Raw genomic sequence first — 17,313 nt, 5'->3', positions numbered from 1 at the left:
GCTCTCTTTTCTCACTCTGAAGTCAAACGGTAAAAATGAATTTACAAAAGCCCTTTTTATAAGCTTTTTTGAATAAATGAATTTTTAATTTGTTTATTTTTTACTTTAAAGAGGTAACTTTTGAAGCATTTTTATTTATTTAAACAGGTATGAGTAATGTTTGAGTTTTTGTGCAGGATAGCGGATTTTTCAGGCAAAATTGATCATTTTTGACAAAAAACATTAGAGTCACCTTTAAGCTCTTTTCTGACTCCTAGATATGAAAATATTGCCGAGTTTTTCTTTTTAAGCTCGTTAAAACGGAATTAAAAAGACGGTCCACTTACAGCCCTTTTCTGACCGTAAAAACATGAAAAGATTGCCGGATTTTTGTCGTTTCAAATTCGATATTGGTTATAAAACGACGTGTCATTGGTCGCTTTTTTACTTTTTCGGATCAGAGACACTAATTATGAAAAGTACTCCTTGGTCGTAATGATCAAGCGGTTCTCTCAAGTATTATTTTATACTTTTTTCGGGCTTGGGAGACACAAATTTACGAAAAAGGACAACCATGGAGTTTTCTTAAGTGTTTTTCAGACTCCCTAAAATTGAAAAACGCCGAGTTTCTCCTATACTGGACTCGTTAAAATTTAACAGTAAAGGACCTGTTCAATTACAAACAGGAACGGACCACTCCTTCTTAGGGTTCGAATTTAAACTAAGTTGGACTCATCCGAAGGATGAGCTTATAATCAAGCAAATGTTATCCTCCTCAAGCTTGTCAAAAATAAAGAGGTACTTGCCAGAAATGGTGGGGGAAAAGAGAGAAAAATGAGCCTGTTTGTCATACTTTGTGTCTCAGAAAAACATTTAACCACTCTTGAACACGACACTTTTTATTCACCTGGGTTGGGAAATCCTTTGCCTAACAGTTGATCAAACCATATTGAAAGTCTTCAGCCAGTTTCTGGGTATTAACTTTGGGTCAATTGTCACCAAACCATCTGCTGTGTCGTTATGTGTTCAAGAGGTTAGTGCAAATAAACCATTCATCTGCAAAATATCTGTCATCCATCTTGACCATCCCTGAGTCAGTCCTTGCAACTATATTTCTTCAAACTTGATCTATGATTTCGTGTTGTGGGCTTGCCTACGACAGATCGCTTTCTATCGACTTCAGCTCATTATCTAGAAAGATGATCTAGAAATCGTCAGTACCTTGGGATCTGCATGCCTCAATGGCAGGTTTCTCGCCTTTGACGATAGGTTGTCATTGACCTTCGATCAAAGGACTCCGTGACATGTTCGACATCAATACATCTATTCACATTTCATGGATTGTACTGAGTACTTTGAGAGCCATTGACATTACTGGTGGTTTCTCTCACACTTGTTAACAGTTTACATCATTGACTGGTAATCAAGTGGTTTCTACCATGTTCGACTTCGACACATTCTTTCACATGGATAGAATCGTACTATTTCGGGAAGTAGAAATCAAGACCCTGGATCTAGTTTCCAATCCAGGCTGCGAGGAATTTTGTATTCATTATACAGTGGAATATTCATAAGCAGATGGCTACGTCCATAATGTGTCTACATGTGTCTATACTTATGATTTATTGCAAGATCATTCCTATATTAGAGCAGTTTAGTTAGTTTTCTAGTTAGTTTTGATCTGAGTATGGGAATGCCTACCTCAGCGATGATATGATCTCACATATATATTTTGTATTGAATGTTTTTACAGGTTCCAACCAGGCTCTCCACAAGATGATCCTCGAAATGATAAAGTACTTCACTCTTCTTAGATGATAAATGAAATCCTCATCTACTACAGACTTCGCACTTTAGGGGGCAATCTGTTACACAAAATATTGTCACCATGACTATTTGCAGTCAGTGTGAGTCTATCACCACTCATACTGTCCTCCTTTGCAAGTCTCAGACCTCAGCTCTTCATGTCAAGCTTTAAAAATGAGAGAAAGTCCTTGAAAATCAATAAAACTCTGGTTCCGCACTTTCTCTTACCATTACCTGCGGTCCCGCACCCCTTGGTCATGTTACCTGCGGACCTGCCCGCTTTGTCTCTAAAGGAGTGGGTGCGGACCCCTGTAAAAGTAAAAAAGGCGCAAGTTTATTCTTAAAAACTCACTTTGGGTTAATTCTGGATGTTTCTAGAAGGAATCTTGACGTGGTTGGTTCGCTCCTAGGTGGTTCATGCATCCCATAACTAAAGGAGCTAACCCCTTGATGAGAGGAGCTTATCCCTTTGAAGGAGGGCTCTATCCCTTTGAAGGTGGACCTAGTAACTTCCCTCCATTGCACTATAAATTAAGGCATTGGGCTGGTTGCTAGGGAGGTTGAAAGCTGAACATTTTGAGGGTAAATGCTGTTGGAATTAAGACTTCCTAGTTAAGCTTGAGAGGAGAGATTACATACCTTTTGGCTTCATTGGGAAGAGAGTGAAACTTGTCAAAGTAGAGGAGATTCTTGCTGGACCCTGGGAGGAGCTTGTACAGCATCAAGGCACCAAGGTTGTAAAGTTCTTCTTTGATTAAAGTTAATACAATTAGATTCATTTTTCTCAATAAATTGTCTTATATAAATATGGTTTATTATATTGGCTTTTCAGTTGCTATTTGATATGTGTGCCTGTTTGTGTTTGCAGATTCTTTAAAAAGGAGCTCATTTGGATCAACGGAGCGTGGCTTCCACAAACTAGCACTGGACCCAAGGTAGGCCTAAAACATCTACTAGCCTTTATTTATAAATTGCATATTTAGAGAAAGATAGAATTTGTTTGGTTTGCTTGTCGCTAGATATCCATAGATACTAGGGAGGTCGGACTTGTCCGCAAGAACGACTTATCCGGCCGACACCCATTTAAGAATTTTTGGATGTGTTTCCTATGCACATGTACCTAAAGAATAGAGAAAAAACTTAGATGAATAAAGTGAGAAACATGTATTTATTGGATACAATGGGGAGTTTAAAGAATATAGACTCCATAATCCCATCACCAAGAAGTATATTATCAATAGAGATGTTGAATTCAAGGAAGAAGAAGATTGAGATGGAAGCATAGATAAATCTATTGCAAAGGGAGCTATATTATCTCATGGAGATGATGATGAATATGAGCAAGAAGTACAAGGTGGACAATCGATTCCATATACACCTGTTACAAGCACTTCAACAAGGAAATCACCAAGAGTCAACCCATTATAGTTTAGAACACCAAGAACTCAAGAACATTGCGAACCATCAGGTTATGGTGAACAAAAAACAATAGGATCAGAGGTGAGTAATGAATCTAACCCTACAATAGCTACATTAAAGAACATAATTAAAGGTCAGAAGACTAGAAGTTTAAAAGAATTGTATGAGCAAAATGATGAAATAGATCAAGTTTCAAATTTTGCATTAATTGCATATGATCCTGTAAATTTTGATGAAGTTGTTAAAGAAGAAGTTTGGATAAAATCTATGGATGAAGAGATTGATGCTATATAAATAGATAATACTTGGGAACTTGTAAATTTGCCTGAAGGTAAAAATACTATAGGTGTTAAATGGATTTACAAAACAAAGTGAACACTAAAGGTGGAATCAATAAACATGAAGTAAGACTTGTAGCTCTGGGGAATCGGGTGATGAGAACTATGATCTGGTTTTGGTTTGGGTGAAATATGAGAACTTTTATTTTTGAGTATTTTCTGAGTCACTTCTGAATTCAAAGCGTTTTTGGAGCCACTTGGATCATTCCTCCCCACTGAGGATATTTTGGTCCTCTAAAAGCATGAACATAATCTACACATGTTGTGTTATATTGTTTGCATAAAAAGTGTCCAAAAATGTCACCCTTCGTTCTCCTTCACCCTTGTTCTTCGGAGCCATAAGTGATGAACCGACACCTACATCCTCTGCAAACCTGTAGTAAAATATTTGCAAACTACATGCTCAATTACATGACCAATCATGATCCAAGCATCCCCATACTTTTCAATATTTTATAACACACGCTCTTTGGTTAAGTGTACATCATAATAGAAACCAATACTCCAGTTATCAGTAAAAGGCCAAAACATCATCATTTCTTTAATAAGTGATGGAAAACAGATCATCACTTTTACAATTATATCGCAACACATGATTTACAAAATGTGGCAATGTAAGATACTATAGGTAGTAAATCCATCTCTTACTCAACAAAGTGAATGGGTCATCTCTTTGTGGTGAATTCACTCGTTGAACATCTTCACCAACTGGTTCATTCATAGGTGCTTTCTAGGCATGGAGTATCTCACATGTGGCTCTCTGATGTTTGCCTCTATTACAATGATTGCAAAAATTATTCTTCCTCCAGACCTGCTTAACTTTCTTCTTTCCCTGATGTGGAGACGGCCTTTCATGCCTCATCCTCTTTCTTGCTGTCATTCTCTTCCAGCACTCAGTAACCACATGGTTATGTAAACTACAAAAACTTCATGGTTTTCTACATCATTCTTTCTGCTCATCATTAACAACATTCTTGTAATAAAAATGAGCTCTAGAATATTGAGACTTTTAATACCTCTCTTGACTATTTCAGGTGAAATTTTGGTGGTGAGGGCTTGCCTTAGATTTTCCTCTTCAATGTGCACTGTCATGGGAGGATTGCGATGTGTTCCAATTATCCTCTTTCTCCAATGGCTTCGACAATTTCTTGGAAGCTTTTGCTACCTTCAAGCACTCTCCTTCAGTGTATCCCATCTTGGTAAGGAGTGTTAGGCTAGTTCTTGAAATGGGGACCTCAACAATTCCAACAGAAATAACATCATGTGAAAATGAAATTGAATAACGATCAACATTTTTTACCTCAGTTGTTGATTCTAAATCAAGTGATGATGGTTCGCTAAGCCTTCGTTATGCTTCAAATTTTCCAAGGCCTCTTGCATGGCTCGTAATTGAAGCTGTAATATTTTCTTCTCCTATTTTTCTTCTCATAGAATACTCCTCAATTCAACATTATTTGCTTGAAGAATCTGCTTGATATCCTCATCCGAATGATGAGAAGACAATGAAGAAGATGAATAATCACTAGAATATGGAGATGAAGCATCCTTATCTGCTCTTTCTTTCTCTTGTTCCTCTCTTGACATTTTATCCTCATAATCTGCATACATTATGTCTACCATACGTGTCATTCTGAGGAGGTCCTCATAGATATCTATGTTGTTCTCCATTTTCTTTCTAGCTGCACGTTCAATCACCAGTTATCATTCACACTTGCAACTCACATCAATGAGAAGACTGCTCTGATACCAAATTTGATCCATAACTTTTTAGCTACTAGAATTAACAAATATCTTTTCCTTTTGTGATAGAAAAATTGCATGTGAAAGAGTATGAAAAACCACATGTGCATAATTTTAAAGAAGAGGAAGCATAATCAAAACCATCAAATCAAGATACAAAATAGATTTATAACAAATTTCACCCAATGTGGGTTATGTCTCCGGGCCCAGTGTTAAGAGTGGGGAGGCTGCTTCATTAAATGTTGCAAGATGATGATGATGTACATGGTATATTCTTTGTCATTACAAGGATAAACTCCCTCAACAAGAGTGGCATGTCTCTCCACAAGACGTTCTCCTATAGGAACTCTCACTCATATGGGCCCTCCTTCAGCATGACAAGATAATAAATTCTCACATGACATGGCATACAAGTATCCTTCAACATAATGGTAACAAGGATCTCAACAACAAAATCATCATCTTAGCAAATCAAAATAAAAACATGACATCACTACATCATATACCTCCACTTCCGGTGATGGCCTGAAAATGCAAAGCACAACTACAAAAACGAACAACACCATTGGATTTGTGGTGTGAAATCATGTTGAATGACTGTAAACTCGACCCCTTTCTAACACCATCAAAATATGGACCCTCAAGAATCTCAAAGATTCCCCTAAAGATTTCTTCTTGGAGATGGGAAGAGAATCTGCTGCTCAGATGAAAATTCTGAGTACATCACTGCGCTCCTTGCGAAATTCTGAGAAAAGTGACTATAAATTCAGCATCATTCTGCCTCTATAAAAAAATCAACCTCCAAGGGAGTCTTTTAGATTCCTCAAGATTCTGCAAAGATTCCTCACTGCTGAATGCATGAAATTCTGCTGCTCAGATGAAAAAACGAACCACACCATCACGTCCCTTGTGAAATTCTGGTTCATTTTAGTATAAAGTTGGCATGGATTTGACAATGTGAAAAATCACCCTCTAGAGTATCTTTAGATTCCTCACTCATTCTGCATGGTATTATGTGGAATATTACAAGGAAAATTCCCTTAGAATATACCCATCTTGGAAGAAATGCTTTGCATATGTTGGGTTCCCATCTACACCTAGTTTCATTTCTCATACTCGGCCTCCGATCTGTCTACCTCCTCTGGTGAATGGAAATAGTAGAGTTTGAATAATAAGGTTTGGGCGGATGTTTCAAAGCTGAGCCCATTGGGCTGTTGTTGGATACCAGAAATAGGTGGGCGGACGTCTTGGGGTCAAACCTATTGGCCTCCCCCATAATGGCGTGTTGTTATTTTATTTTTCGATTTAATTGTTTAACTGTTGGCATATTTTTATATTGGTAGTGGGGTGTTGGTAGTATATGGAATTCTTTGTGGTTTATGGGGTTTCCGCCAGCGGGCCATCCCACCTACCTACGTGAGTTTGATACCTACTGGCCCCGCTTTACGTGGTTCCATTGTAACACCCTTTAGGCCATAGTAATGTGACAAGGTGGCTGTGGGTTGACAAGGTTTGACCACCCACCAACCATGTAATATATTTATATATATGCGGTGAGTGGGGTGGTGGGGGTGGTGGCCTGCCACCCCCTTTTTTAATAATTTTTTTGTTTTATATAAACTAATTAGCCAAAAAAATCGACTAGTTTTTACGAGTCACTAGAAAAATTAAATAGGCTCCAAGCTTGCCTTGTTAGTGGTTGCCATTGGGCCTAGCTCGACCAAAACTTTGACCATGAATATATTGAGCATACGAACTCATATTTGAGTTCCGTTCCTATTGTTGGAATTAGGATGATGAGAACTAAGATATGCTTTTGGTTTGGGTGAAATTCGAGAACTTTTTTTTTTGAGTCTTTTTTGAGCCACTTCTGAATTCTGAGCATTTCTAGAGCCACCTGGATCACCTGACAGAAGGGCTATGGGTTAGGGTGTTGAGGTAAACCCCAGAGGTGTTATGATTATATATATATATATATATATATATATATATATATATATATCTATATCTATATATATATATATGTATGTATGTATATTCTTGGCGGCAAAATATTCTAATGTTCAAAGGAAAAAGGGACCTCGAGTCTTATTAAGCATGTGGCTATGCACTAGAACCATGTGTCGAGGGAACTTATATAAATCAAGGGCAAATATTGAATGTCAATCGGATGACACATATGAAATGTGGACCCCCCCCGTCCCTTGATGTCAGTGGGGAGGAAGGGGGGGAGTCCACATTGAATCTCCACTGACAGATTGGTTAAGGTGATGTCACGAGGATGAAGGTCATAAGGTGAATGTGATAGAACTATGTTCTAGAACCAAGAATGCGAACTCTCCCTATGATGTGGTAGAGGGGGGGGGGTGGGGTACACATTGCACACCTGTTGTTGATTTGTAGTGAACACCTTCGTCATTGGACTGAGTGGGGGTGGGACCCAGGTTAAGTTACATATAGGAACCATATTATATTATGGTTGGTTCCATGATATGGGGTACAGTGGACCCATTCACCGTATGTAGCATGCACGCATAAACCTATGTATCAAGTTGTGGCACAAGCCACATGGGTAAAGTGTGATGTGGCATGCCACAAGGATGTAATTAGTGCCACTGTAATTACATGGTAATGGGGTAGTATGCCTTGTGGGGTCCATGTGGTAGGGTAAGGAGAGGTGGTAGTGTTTTCTAAGTAAGTTTTTAAGAAGACATAACTTTTGATTTTGAAGCTCGATTAGGGTAAAAAATTATGTTGTCAGATTGTCTCAATGAGACAAATGTGATAGTGTCATCTATTTTGGGTTTTGAGGAGTTTGATAAAGGTTACAATTTTAGACCCTATTTCCATAGGAAAACATTGGGAGTCAGGTCAACATAGTAACCACCTCCCTTGGGTTAGGATGGTAACGGGGTATGTTACAAATAGCATCAACCAACAAGCAAACAATGACGTCTATAAGTATGGAAAACTCAGTTGAAACATTGTACAAGAATAATCATGAGGTTGTTTGAACATAGTCACCATCACACTAATCAAACACAAGAAATGCCAATTATCAACAATAACAAAGTAATGACGATGGTATCTGCCATCATATAACTTTCCCCTTGAAACACAAAAATGGGAGGAATGGGAATCAACAATGTCTTTCATCAACAAATTTCCTCCCCCAAAAAATCAAGATCTAGAAAAAAAATGCTAGGCTCCATTACAAAAAAATTAAAATTTATAAGGGAAAGAAATTCCTGCTCTAATACCATGTAAGAGTATTTGTATTACTCACAATGTAAATGTTATGAAACCAGCTCACAAAAAGATAGAAAAGATAGTTGAACACCTTAGAATTCAGCCTCTTCGAGGGGGCAACCTCCTTTACATTACACAAATGAACAATTCTTGGATGATTCAAATGACAAAACCTCCTTTCTATATATAGGAGTCTAAGGAGTCACAATATAACCCAGCTGACCTAACAATAATAATATAAAGCCACAAAAATAACAATAGAGGGATTCTATGGGGCACAATAATAACAATATGGGGACAATAGGGGCACAACAATATTAATAAGGGATACAGCTACAATAGTAATGGGGTAATCACTAGTATTATAGGGACCTAACATGCCCCTCTCCTTCAAAAAAGTGTTGTCCTCAACGCTTGAGTAGTTCTAGATGCTTCTGTATAAAATTCTCATCCTCCCATGTGGAATCTTCAGCGGATAAGTTCTTCCACTTGATGAGATACTCCGAAATTGATCGATTTCGTAGTTGTCGAGTTCTTGTTTCTGTGACTGCTTCCGGTTCCAATATAATTTTTCCTTCCTCATCAAGTTTTGGCAATATTGTTTGAACTGGGAGCTTGTCGCCTATAACCTTCTTTAAACATGAAACATGGAAAACTAGGTGCACTCGAGAAGCTGCAGGAAGCTCCAATTTGTATGCCATAGTACCAATCTTTTGCAACACCTTGTATGGACCATAATACTTTGGTGATAATTTATTATCCTTTTTAGCTTGCTTGAGGGACATTTGTTTATATGGTTGTAGCCGTAGGAATACCCAATCACCTACATCAAAACTTCTTTCGCTGCGATGTTGATCTGCCTGTTGTTTCATTCTATTCTGTGCCAACACGAGGTTATCCTTTAAGAGTTGGAGGACTTGTTGTTGATGTTTGATGTGATGTTCCACTGCTTGAACCTTAGAATTTTCTCTTAAATATGATGTGATGGATGGTGGTTGATATCCATAAAGTGCCATAAATGGGGTCATTTTTGTTGTTGTATGGAAGGAAGTGTTATACCACCATTCAGCCAGAGGCAACCATTTGACCCATTGTGTTTGTTTATCAGATACAAAGCAACGAAGATATCCTTCCAAACATTTGTTTACTATCTCAGTTTTCCCATCAGATTGAGGATGATAAGATGAGCTATGAGCTAACTGAGTACCAAGACAAGAAAATAATTCTGTCCAAAAATTTCCAGTGAAAATGGGATCTCTGTCACTTACAATAATCTTTGGGTTTCCATGTAGCTTTTGAATTGTTTCCATAAATGCAGTAGAAACTGTACTGGCTTTAAATGGATGTGATAATGCACAAAAGTGTGCATACTTGGTAAGTCTGTCAACTACCACCATGATGACACTCTTTCCCTCAGACTTGGGTAAACCTGTGATAAAATCCATTGAAACCTCCTCCCAACGTTGGCTTGGAATGGATAAAGGTTGTAATAGACTCGGGGTCTTAATTGTTTCAACTTTATTTTGTTGGAAAACCAAACATTTCGCCACAAACTTTTGAATATTGATTTAAGGCCATCCCAAAAAAATTCCTTCTTAACCCTGTGGTAAGTTTTTAAAAATCCTGAGTGCCCTCCTAAGGGAGAAGTGTGCAATTCCATAAGAATCTTTTGTTTGAGTTGGGAATTCTTACAGAGGTATAAGCGATCTTTGTACCATAACGAATCATTTTGCCAGCTAAATGTATCAAATGTACTGGAATCTTGTTGTAATTTTCGAATAAGTGCCCACACTTCTTCATCATTCTTCCATTCCTCCCTTGCTTCGTTTATCCAATCTGGTTGGATAATAGAAATGGCACACAACAATGCTTCCACATCCTCATCCTTTCTTGAGAGTGCATCTGCCACCACATTTTGCTTCCCTTTTTTGTAGATGATTTCAAAGTCATAACCCAACATCTTTGTGACCCACTTTTGTTGCTCTTCAGAGGATAATCTTTGTTCTAAAAAGTATTTAAGGCTATCATGATCCGTTTTTACCTTGAAGTGTCTTCCCATTAGGTAGGGTCGCCATTTCTTAAGTGCATGTAGTATTGCCAACATTTCCTTCTCATAAATAGCTTTGTGTAAAAACTTTCCCTTGATTGGACGACTTTCAAAAGCAATGGGTCTTTCATCTTGCATTAAAACAACACCAATTCCATTTCCTGAAGCATCACATTCCACAATAAAGGTTTTTGTGAAGTCTGGTGTAGCTAAGACCTGTGCTTGGCACATTGCCTCTTTAAGATGTTTGAAGGCCTTTGTTGCTTCTGGAGTCCATGAAAATGCATCTTTCTTCAATAATGTTGTTAGAGGTGCTGCTATTCTCCCATAATTCTTAACAAACTTGCGATAATACCCTGTCAACCCAAGAAATCCTCGCAGATGCTTTATGGATGTGGGGATTTTCCATTCCTTAATGGCTTTAATTTTGCTAGGGTCTACCTAACTCCTTCATGAGATACAATATGACCCAGATATTCCACCTCTTGTACTCCAAAGAAACATTTGGATCTTTTTGCATATAATTGTTTCTCCTCCAATAGTTGTAGCACCCTGTCAACATGTTCAACATGATCCTTCCAAGACTTGTTGTAGATTAGTATATCATCAAAAAATACTAACACAAATTTTCTAAGGAATGGTTTGAAAATGGAATTCATCAAACCTTGAAATGTTGAAGGTGCATTGGTAAGGCCAAAAGGCATGACCAAAAATTCATAATGACCCTCATGAGTTCTAAATGCTATTTTTGGAATGTCTTCAGTCTTCATTCTGATTTGATGATATCCTGAACGAAGATCCAACTTGGTGAAGTAAATTGATCCATGCAATTCATCCAGTAATTCATCAATGACAGGAATGGGAAACTTATCTTTAATAGTGAGCTTGTTGAGCTCCCTATAATCCAGACACATGCACCATGATCCATCCTTCTTGTGCACCAATACTACTGGAGCAGAGAAAGAACTTTGACTAGGTTGAATTATACCAGCCTCTAGCATTTCTGCAACCATACGTTCAATTTCACTCTTTTGGGCATAGGGATATCTGTACGGCCTGATGTTTGGAGGAACACTTCCTGGAATCAGATGAATAGCATGATCATGATCACGAATAGGTGGGAGACCTTTGGGAGTCTCAAATACCTTGGAATGATTGTCCAAGACTTTTTGGAGATCTGGAGAAATAGATGATTCCGATGTGGAAACATCTAGCGAACATAATTGTGCAATTACACCTCTTTGTTCCTTTTTTAGAAGCTTTGTCATACCATTAGAGCTGATTATCTTTCTCGGTTTCCCTGCAATACCCCTTAATTCAATTTCTTTCCTTCCGCATAAAATTTCATGAAAAGTTCTTGAAAATTAAAAGCTATTGTACCCAAGGATTGTAGCCATTGGACTCCTAGTACAACATCAGCACCTCCCATTGGAATGGAAAGCATTGGGCTAGTCAATACATATTCTCCCATGGATAGCTTGATATTATGGCACTTTCCAGAGCAATTTATTGTTCCTCCATTTGCAATCATCACTTGACACTCTGGTGCTGGATATAGGAAGCAATTCAATTCTTTTGCTATCTTACAATGAATAAAATTGTGGGTACTTCCTGAATCAATCAACACTATTACCTTTTTCTTCTTGATTTGTCCTTCTATCTTGATGGTTTGAGGAGTGGTAATTCCAGCCAATGCATTACAAGATATGGTCAGATTCATTTCTTCTTTATCTAGGCTTTGTTCTTGGAGTATATCCTCTTCTTTTGACCTTTCTTGCTCCTTTTCTTCTTCCTCTTCACAATCTATGTAGAATAATTTCTTCTCAGCACACTTATGACCTTTAGTGTATTTGCTATCACAACTGTAACAAAGCCCTTTTGCTCTTTTTTCTTCCAATTGTTGTGGTGTCAACCTTATAGGTTGTGGAAGACTAGTGGCAACAACACTTCCATCTTTATAGTTGTGAGTGGTATGCTTCCTGGTTGCCATAATTTTTCTTTCCATTTTTCTTGCTAACCTGAATGCCTTCTCTAATGAATCAGGTTCCCAAAGGCGAACATCATGTTGGATATTATCCTTTAAAGTCCCTATGAACACATCAATCCTATGCTCCTTTGGAATATTTTTTACCCTTATGTTCAATTTTTGGAACTCCTCAATGTGCTCCATTATTGAACCCTTTTGTTTGAGACTTATCAATTGGCTAAAAAAAGTGTTGCTTTTTGTATCCTCATAATGTGCTGTCAATTCTTCCGTAAAAATTGCCCAAGTGATAATTTGTTTACGAGAGCAAAGCCATTGATACCATACAAACTGATTTGGTTCCAAATATAAAGTTGCAATACGTACCTTTTGTGTGTTTTGCACATTATTGAGATCGAAAAATTGCTCCATCTGTAATATCCATGTTGCGGGATCCTTGCCATCAAACTTCCTCATATCAATTTTTGGAATATGGTGGGTCTTAGATCAAACATTAGAGTCTATGAAATCATGATTAACATTTATTTTGTTCTCATCATGAGTTTCTTTTACTACCCTTTCACCATTAGTAAGCATTTCTTGTAGAAACTTTGTTAAATCTGTCTTCAAATCTTCCATTCTTGTCTTCAAATCTTCCATGTCTGTCTTCAAATCTATCTTCAAATTGTCCATCTTAGCTTCCAAGTCATTCATTTTAGTTTCTACGCCTTTCTTTAAACAATCCATCTTAGCTTCTGTGCCTTTCTTTAAACCATCCATCTTAGCTTCTACATCTTTTTTTAACCATCCATCTTAGATTCTGTTCCTTTTTGTGCAAGTGACACTTGTTGCACTTGGTCTCGTAATTTTGATATATCATGTTGCATTTCTTCCTCTTCTTCATGAGTCATGCTAGAGCTTTCAGGTTTCTTACTAGGTGTTTGCATTTTCTTTCCTCGAGGCATCAATTATTGATAATAATGCTTTACTATGCCCTTTGAATTCCTTCAAACTAATTTTTCAAACCAAGCTTATGCAAAAAAAAAAAAACTACACACCTTTTTTCACTTTGTAGGAGCTTGATATTGAATTTGATGTATCTTTGTAATTTCAGATCATCCAGTTCTGAAATTGCGACCTGCGGTAGCCCTCTGCGTCCTCTTTCCAATGCCACTAGTCTGATCCAAATTGGATTCTCCAGGGAAGAGTTATGCCAAATCTCCCACAGTGACCTGATTATAGACTAGTTCAGTAGAGCGAACTTGTACGATGTGCCACGAGTCACTGTTTCGACCTTTGGCTCTGAAAAATATATAAAAGAAACTACAGTCCATCCTCTTTCTGTACCTTCTTACGAAATTTCAATCCGATGCTCAGAGAGAACGTTATGACGATTTTCCCCAGGTCACCTGTTTGGAATGTAATTCAGGAGTTTGCAAAAAGACCAAATTCCTCAGATCATATCTTTGCAAATATAGTGCGAAAAGCTCTGAAATTCAGACTCGAGGTTCAATGCAATTTCGTCTCAAATGGTTTTTTTTTTTTAGCTTCTGAAACGTCGCAGAAAAAAAGTTATAGCGAAAATTCCACGATGACCTATTTGGAACAACTAAACTCTAGAATCCAATGCTCTGATACCAAATGTTATGAAACCAACTCACAAAAAGATAGAAAAGATAGTTGAATACCTTAGAATTCAGCCTCTTTGAGGGGGCAACCTCCTTTACATTACACAAATGAACAATTCTTGGATGATTCAAATGAAAAAACCTCCTTTCTATATATAGGAGTCTAAGGAGTCACAATATAACCCAACCGACCTAACAATAATAATATAAAGCCACAATAATAACAATAAAGGGATTCTATGGGGCACAGTAATAACAATATGGGGACAATAGGGGCACAAAAATATTAATAAGGGATACAACTACAATAGTAATGGGGTAAGCACTAGTATTATAGGGACCTAATAGTAAAAATACATAAAAGAGATCAATTATATAACAATTATGAAGGTCAAGTTTGATTAAAGATAATTATGACAATTAGAAATATACAAATTCCTATGTGAGATTACAATTCACTATAACTAGCTCATTGGTAAAGGAATCATTGGAAAGAACCAACCCTAGCATAATTATCTAATTTATTTTTAACATGTAACTTAAAAAGATATATTGTTATAATAATAATAATAATAATAATAATATAATTTTAAGTTCATGATGAAGTTAGATAGACATTAAATTGATGCATGAGATCCATTTCTTAGTGAAACAAGGGACCCACCTCTCCCCCATGATTTGAATATTACAATATATGAAAGTGTACATACTCCACCCCTTTTGGATTTAAACTCATAGTCTAACTAGCCGACAATTTCACCTACAAAACTTTGGGTTTTTTTGGCACAATTTTGAATAAATCTGGCATAAATTTTTGAAAATCTTGGTAACAACTATAAAACTATGGAATTTGGGGTCCCTTGGGAGATTTTGATGGTGGTGAATCCATTTCTAGCTTTAAGATCATGATTTAAGCACCATAAACATTAGATTTTGCAACCCAAAAATAATCAGATTCCAGTTGAAAAGTATTTTCCAAGTGAAATTGTCACCTAGATAGATGATTACTTAAACTTATAACCTCTTAGGAGGGACATTAAAATGGTGTTGGCATTATGATACAAGTGTTGTCCTTGATGGCAACTCACTCAGATGGAAGATCACAGTACAACAGGTTAACAATAAAGAATTATAGATCAGACTACAAAGAATGAAGAAAAAAAGAGGTATATGCAGGTTCACCTTGACCAAGTTGCGTATACATGCAGGTTCACTGTACATACAAATCGTGTATACATACGCTTGCACTTTCACAGAAGGAAAAGTGCATATATGTTGGAAAACTAAGCTTTTGGTCCGTGGTATTTGGTCTAAGGCATTTTGACCCAAGGTATTGGTCCAAGGTATTTGGTCCGAGGTATTGACCCTAGGTATTTGGTCCAAGGTATTGGTCCCAAGTGGTTTTGGTCCATGGTATTGAGAAAAACCTAAAAATATATAAGGAGGAGAAGATCAGTAGGCCAAGGTGTGCAAGTATTGAATATCTGATAAAGTGTGAGATCCAGTATGCAGGTTATGGGTTTGTGATGCTTTGCTTGATCTGAACTAAGGATGCACCTATGTGGATGATGATGGATGATGGATTGGGATCTTAAGGCTTGGAATGTATTATCATTATGTGGTTTGATCATGGATAGTCTAGATCTGAATACTGACGCATGTTTTATTTTGCAAATGTTATGATCTGGGTATGACTGAATTCTAAAATAGTTGTGAGGTTTTTAAGTTAGTATTTGCATATCTGTATGCGGATTTGCTTTGGTAAAAGCACGTATACATGCTGGTTCGTCTCATCAGAGTAGCATATACATTATGAAATATGATATCTGAATTTGCAGTTGGTTCTAGTGGTTGTTGCAGAGTTCTGGGTTCTGCTCTGTGTTCTGGTGACTGTGTTTTGATGACAGGCCTTCAGTGATTTAGTTGTGGGTGATTCAGAGATTGATGATTGAGTTTCAATGATTGGTTAATGCAATGGTTGTATTGCAGTGGTGATTGATTTTGAGCTTCAATGTTGTTGATGGGTCCAGTATGAAAATTGGATGAAACGTGGCCTTTAGATTTTGGTGTTGTGATCCAGGAGTATCCAGTCTGAAAATTTATGAAATGTGGTCCCTGGAGGAAGAGAGAAGGTCGTAGCCTTTTGTAGGCTGGTGCCTATGTACTGGTAAACATATCAGCTAGTACAAGAGCTAGGGAGTTGGAGCTCCCTTCCAATAGTAGCTAGAAAACGAGTGAAGGTTGGAGCCTTAAGTAGGCCGGTGCCTATGTACTAGTAAATAGATCGACTAGTACAGGAGCTTGGGGGTTATAGCTCCCTGCTAGTAGTAGCTGGAGAACGAGAGAAGGTTATAGCCTTTTGCAGGTGGGTTCCTACGTATTGGTATGAGTCTGCACCAATACAAGAATATAAATAGGTTTTTCTTATATTAAAAAGAAGACAACAACAGGTGGTTTTTGTCGCGCATCGGGTTTCCACCTTATATCTTGGTGTTCATTTGTGTTTCTTATGTGTGATGGTTTGTTCTGATATTACTACACATGGTTACTGTTTATATGGTTAATGAAGTACTAATGCACTGATTAAAGATCAACATATGATGAATTAATTGAATCATAAGTTTGCTTGATATACGCTAGTTTCCTTAAACACAACTGTGTGTACACGCGAGTTACCTTCATTGAAGAAGTGTATATGAATTTGAGTATGAAAAGAAAAATATTATTGATTTGAATAATACTGATTCACCCCCCCTCTTAGTATTATTTCCAACAATTGGTATCAGAGCAGGTCCTTTGGCAGAAGCTTGATCGCTTGAAGGAGATCCATAGAAACAATGGGAAAGAAGCTAAAGAAGAAAGTGCCTCAGAAGAAGAACACAACTCAAAGGAACAGTGATAATAAAAGAGACAATTGGCCATTAGGTGGAAGCAAGGGTTCAGATTCCGAATCACCTCAGATTGAAGATGAGTAAGCAAATGAAGCATCAGATAAAATCAGAGATCAACAAGATCTATTTAACAAAAGGGAGTGTGCCTTCAAAGAAGAAGTTACCAGATTAAAAGCTCAGCTGGAGGAAGGAAACAAAGTAAGGAAGCAACTACAGGATGAAGTGATATCATTAATAAATGAAGTAAATGATC

Source organism: Pinus tabuliformis, chromosome 8, assembly GCF_031772625.1.
Source record: "Pinus tabuliformis cultivar Carrire ecotype Pingquan chromosome 8, CPIR1, whole genome shotgun sequence".
Classification (NCBI taxonomy): Eukaryota; Viridiplantae; Streptophyta; class Pinopsida; order Pinales; family Pinaceae; genus Pinus; species Pinus tabuliformis.
This window is presented reverse-complemented; position numbering follows the sequence as displayed.